Below are 6263 nucleotides of genomic sequence, written 5' to 3'. Positions count from 1 at the left end.
GTTTTACCTGGAACCAAAACGAGTTATTCAAAGGGTTCACCTATGGGGACAGCTGAAGAACCCTTTTAGGTTCTAGATAGCACCTTTTTTTTCTAAGAGTGTAGAACTGAGTTACCCAAATCAAGTGTTACATAGGGATGTATTAATTTGATCCAAGCTAAGAAAAACAGGGGAAGTCCACACTAGCCTTGTAAACACAAAGTAAGTCATGAACTGTTCAGCTAACCAGAGAAGCCTGATCTCAATTAGGGCCTGCTCCTCACAACAGTTCCTATCAACAAAACATACACAAAGGAGGCAACTAGAAATCTGTCATTTCTTTGATTTCCTCTAATCAAATACAAGATTTGTCCATCAAATGTCCTGTTTTTAACACGAAGAGGGAGGAAATATATGGAACCATGACTGACGACTCAAAACAGAGCACTGGATGTTTTTATTGGCAGTATTGAAATAAATGTTTACATTTTCAACATTTTACAATGTCCATCTCCCCATCAGGTACAACAACGCTCCATCTATCTGTACCCTACTATACGTGCCTGGAACTGTGTCAGCCTCCCCTTCTCTCTGCCTCCCCCCTCCAGTCCTTAGTTCACCCGGCTAGGTTGTGAAATGAAACCCTGCGGGTGGGTGTCCACATGGGCTCTCGTTTCCTATTTACAGTGGAGTTCCCCGGGCAAGGTGAGTGGTGGTGAGAGGTGACGGACTGGGGCCAATGATCCAGGATGTCATTTGGTCCAGCCAGAGTGTGGATGGTTCACTTATTGAGTGGGATACTTTATCCTCACTCATCCCATCCATCCCACCACAGAGTATAAGAGCCGTAAGGACAGAGCATCTATATTTACTATCTGCTGTGTGACTTGGTTCATCAGTCGCAGTCCCTGAAACCACCCAAGTTCAGACATCAAGAAACATCTTATCTGTGGTGTTTTCTGGATCTATTTCACCGCTCTGTTTTTTTCACCCTCAACACGGTTGTCATTGTCAAGGATATAATCGTTTCCAGCCTAAGGTAAGGTCCCCTCAGCCCTGGCTGTCAAATCGACATATATAATTTCAGTACATAGCTTCCAAGCAAGCCACGGGGCCTGTAATAGTCTAGCCATCAGTTGTGCTGGCTTTGTCTGTCTGTTTTTATTGTCTGTAGCCCATGCAACACAGCCTCTGAATGTCTAACACCATAACCTTGTTTTAATGGCATGACTCACACTCACACCATGTAATCATTGCCACAGGGCATTACGAAAGGCCCCAAACAGGGTGAGAAAATGTAATCATGTAAAGATATAAAATATATAGAAGTGTTGAGAGAGGAGACTCACAGGGGACCTGGACTGCCCATCGGCAGCACTGTCAGCACATAGCAACAATCAGCATTAATATTCCTGTGTCTCCGTCCTAAATAGCACCCTATTCACCATGTAGGGTAGTGCTTTGGTAAAAATTAGTACACTATATATTGAAGAGGGTGTTATTTGGGACGCTTGCGTGTCCAGTGATGCAGAAACATTATCACTGCTGATATTGACTGAGTGGATGAGGGCAGATTGAGGAAGGCTCTCTGGGATGCTGACAGACTAACTGTAACCCAGGAGATCCAGGGAAGATCCAGGGAAGTGCTTTTTCTCAGGATGTTCTTTTTTATTGGTTGGCATGTGTGATGGTCTGCACCTGCATTGATGGTTGATTGAGCTCCAGGGGAGAGAGAGGGTGTGGGCTTTGGGATGAGCATGTCCAGGCTATCCTACAGTCATTGTTGACTTTCTTACAATGTGATGAACATACTGTATCTGTGTGGCAAGTCAACTCACATAACACTGCCTGACAAATCATCTTCCAAATCGCCTTCCAGGAAAATCCCAGTTTCTGTGACTTTTTGTTTTTAGATGGAACAAAATTATGTCTGGAATGTTATTGTTGTTTGCTCAAAGTAGTAAACAATGTGTCTAGAGCATAAGAACAGTGTCACACCCTGACCATAGAGAACTGTTTATTCTCTATGTTGGTTGGGGTGTGACAGTGACTAGGGTGGGTTATCTAGGTGATTTATTATCTATGTTGGCCTGGTATGGTTCCCAATCAGAGGCAGCTGTTTATCGTTGTCTCTGATTGGGGATCATATTTAGGCAGCCATTTCCCCATTGTGCTTTGTGGGATCTTGGTTTTGTGTAGTGCCTGTTAGCACTGCATTTTCTTCACGTTTCGTTTGTTCGTTTATTGTTTTGTTTTGCTTTGAGTTTCACATAGTAAATAAAGATGTGGAACCCAGATCACGCTGCGCTTTGGTCCAGGTATTATGGCGATCGTGACAGAAGATCCCACCAACAACGGACCAAGCAGCGTGCCCAGGAGGAAAGCCAGGAGTGGAGGACATCCTGGACGTGGGATGAGATTATGGCAGGAGACAGAAGCCTGCCATGGAAGCAGGCGGAGGCAGCGAGGGAACAACGACAACACCGGGGTTCGCGGCCACAACGGAAGCCCGAGAGACAGCTCCCAAACATTTTTTGGGGGGGCACACGGAGTGGTCGGCGACGCTGAGGGGTGAGTCAGAGACCGAGGAGGAATATTGGGACAGATTGAGCGAGGAGTGGGCGGCGAATGTTGAGGGGATTGAACCAGAGCCAACTCCCCATACTCACCGTGGGGAGCGTGTGACCAATCAGGCACCATGTTTTGCAGTGATACGCACTGTGTCTCCAGTGCGCATTCACAGCCCGGTGCGTTCTGTGCCAGCTCCTCGCACTTGTCGTGCTAAAGTGGGTATCTGTCCAGGACGGGTTGTGCCGGCTCAGCACGCCTGGTCTCCAGTGCGCCTCCACAGTCCAGTACGTCCTGTGCCTCCTCCTTGCACTCACCCTGAGGTGCGTGTCACCAGCCCGGTGTCACCTGTACCGCCCCCACGCATCAGGCCTCCAGTGCGCCTCCACAGTCCAGAGCTTCCGGCGACATGTCCCTGTCCAGAGCTTCCGGCGACGGTTCCCAGTCCAGAGCTTCCGGCGACGGTTCCCAGTCCAGAGCTTCCGAGACGGTTCACGGTCCGGAACCACCAGCGAAGGTCTGCGGTCCAGAGCCTCCAGTGACAGTCTGCGGTCCAGTTCCTCTGGCGACGATCCACGGTCCGGAGCCTCTGGCGACGATCCACGGTCCGGAGCCTCCGGCGACGACCCACGGTCCGGTTCCTCCGGCGACGACCCACGGTTCGGTTACTCCGGCGAGGATCCATGGTCCGGAGCTTCCGGCGACGACCCACGGTTCGGTTACTCCGGCGAGGATCCATGGTCCGGAGCTTCCGGCGGCGATCCCCGCACCAGAGCCGCCATGGAAGATAACGTATCTGCGAGCGGAGTGGGTACTTCGCCCCGCACTGGAGCTGCCCCCGACGGTAGATGCCCACCTGGACCCTCCCCTATTGAGTCAGGTTTTGCGGTCGGAGTCCGCACCTTTGGGGGTGGGGTACTGTCACGCCCTGACCATAGAGAGCTGTTTATTCTCTATGTTGGTTGGGGCGTGACAGTGACTAGGGTGAGTTATCTAGGTGATTTATTATCTATGTTGGCCTGGTATGGTTCCCAATCAGAGGCAGCTGTTTATCGTTGTCTCTGATTGGGGATCATATTTAGGCAGCCATTTCCCCATTGTGCTTTGTGGGATCTTGGTTTTGTGTAGTGCCTGTTAGCACTGCATTTTCTTCACGTTTCGTTTGTTCGTTTATTGTTTTGTTTTGCTTTGAGTTTCACATAGTAAATAAAAATGTGGAACCCAGATCATGCTGCGCTTTGGTCCAGTTATTATGGCGATTGTGACAAACAGTCCTCTTGTTGCTCCTTCGCTGTGGGTTAAAGTGAGGAGCACTCTGTAGCTGGTCTGACGCGACATTGGTGGTGGCCTACACCACAAACACTGCTTAGGAATGTGTGGCATTGTCATCTGAGCAACACCAAGGCTGTTTCTGAATCTGTCCAAAGATGACTAATGACTCACTGGAGTCTTTATTTACCTCCCAAATGGCACCCTATTCTCTTTATAGTGCACTACTTTTGACCAGTGCTTTACTCTACTCTGGTCTCTACTCTGGTTGTTACGTTACAGCCTTATTCTAAAATGTATTAAATATTTTTTTCCCTCAATCTTTACAATACCCCATAATGGCAAAGCAAAAACAGTTTTTATTTTGCTAATCTATAAAAAAACAAAAATAAATGTAATATGACATTTACATAAGTACTCAGACCCTTTAAGTACTTTTTTGAAGCACCTTTGGCAGAGATTACATCCTCGAGTCTTCTTGGGTATGACACTACAAGCTTGGCATACCTGTATTTTGGGGAGTTTCTCCCATTCTCTATTTTTAGGTCTTTCCAGAGATGTTCGATTGGGTTCAAGTTCAAGCTCTGACTGTGCCACTCAAGGACATTCAGAGACTTGTCCCGAAGCCACTTCTGCGTTGTCTTGGCTGTGTGTTTAGGGTCATTGTCCTGTTGGAAGGTGATCCTTCGCCCCAGTCTGAGGTCCTGAGCGCTCTGCAGCAGATTTTCATCAAGGATCTCTCTATACTTTGCTCTGTTCATCTTTCCATCGATCCAGACTAGTCTCCCAGTCCCTGCCGCTGAAAAACATCCCCACAGAAGATGCTGCCACCATAGGGATACCAGGTTTCCTCCAGATGTGACGCTTGGCATTCAGGCCAAAGAGTTCACTCTTGGTTTCATCAGACCAGAGAATCTTGTTTATCATGGTCTGAGATTCTTCAGGTGCCTTTTTGGCAAACTCCAAGCAGGCTGTTATGTGCCTTTTTCTGAGGAGTGGCTTCCATCTGGCCACTCTACCATAAAAGGCCTGATTGGTGGAGTGCTGCAGAGATGGTTGTCCTTCTGGAAGATTCTCCCATCTCCACAGAGGAACTCTAGAGCTCTGTCAGAGTGACCATTGGGTTCTTGGTCACCTCCCTGACCAAGGCTCTTCTCTCCCGATTTCTCAGTTTGGCCGGGTGGCCAGCTCTAGGAAGTGTCTTGGTGGTTCCACATTTTTTCCATTTAAGAATGATGGATGCCACTGTGTTCTTGGGGACCTTCATTGCTGCAGACATTTTTTGGTACCCTTCTCCAGATCTGTGCCTTGACACAATCTTGTCTGAGCTCTACGTACAATTCCTTTGACCTCATGGCTTGGTTTTTGCTCTGACATGCACAGTCAACTGTGGGACCTTATATAGACAGGTGGGTGCCTTTCCAAATCATATCCAATCAGTTCAATTTACCACAGATGGACTCCAATCAAGTTGTAGAAACATCTCAAGGATGATCAATGGAAACAGGATGCACCTGAGCTCAATTTCGAGTCTCATGGCAAACGGTCTTATGTAAATAAGACATTTCTGTTTTTTATACTTTTGTAAAAATTTCTAAAAACCTGTTTTCACTTTGTCATCATGGGGTATTGTGTGTAGATTGCTGAGGTTTTGTATTCATGTAATCAATTTTAGAATAAAGCTTTAATGTAACAAAATGTGGAAAAAGTCAAGGGGTCTGAATACTTTCTGAAGGCACTGTAGAACAAATCAGTTTGTTAAATATGCACATAAACACAACCTACCGAGAAATAGCCCTTCTTGAACCAGCTTCATGTTGGCCTGGGACATTCTTACGGCTGGACATACAGTATACGCCAATAGAAATAGCTGATGTTTCCCCAACATTATCATCTTTGCAGATTACTCAAGGCCATATCTCTCTCACTCAATGTAGAATTTACATTTCATGACATTTATTGTATCAAGGTTTTGATACTCTTTTGAAAGAGAAAAATAATATTGACACGATAGAACTCTAGGAAAGGCAATATTAGCCCCTGATTTAGTCAGCATCATATAAAATAATTTCTGTGTGGATTGGTAAACCACAAGTCATTAATTCATATTACACTAATGAGTCAGTGTATGATGTATACCCCATCACCAGTGTGTGTGTGTGTGTGTGTGTAGTTCAGGTCATTTTTAATGAACGGGACAACAAAGTTGCTGTTGACATCGCTCTCTGTACTCTTGAGTGGAGAACGTCAGAGACTAATAGATATGCATATAACCCAGGGATCTCCTGTTAAATGCAAAGAAGTCTGTTCATGCTGATTTTGCGGGGAGCAGGCAGCCCTGCATCCAAATCCTCTCATGATTAAACCATTTTGAGACCATTTTACCGTTTGTAAGCAGCAGAGCCATAGTTGGATATGAGTAGGTCTAGATAAGCCTTAATTCCACA

Source organism: Salvelinus namaycush, chromosome 29 (assembly GCF_016432855.1).
Source record: "Salvelinus namaycush isolate Seneca chromosome 29, SaNama_1.0, whole genome shotgun sequence".
Classification (NCBI taxonomy): domain Eukaryota; kingdom Metazoa; phylum Chordata; class Actinopteri; order Salmoniformes; family Salmonidae; genus Salvelinus; species Salvelinus namaycush.
Note: the sequence above shows the minus strand (reverse complement) of the source record.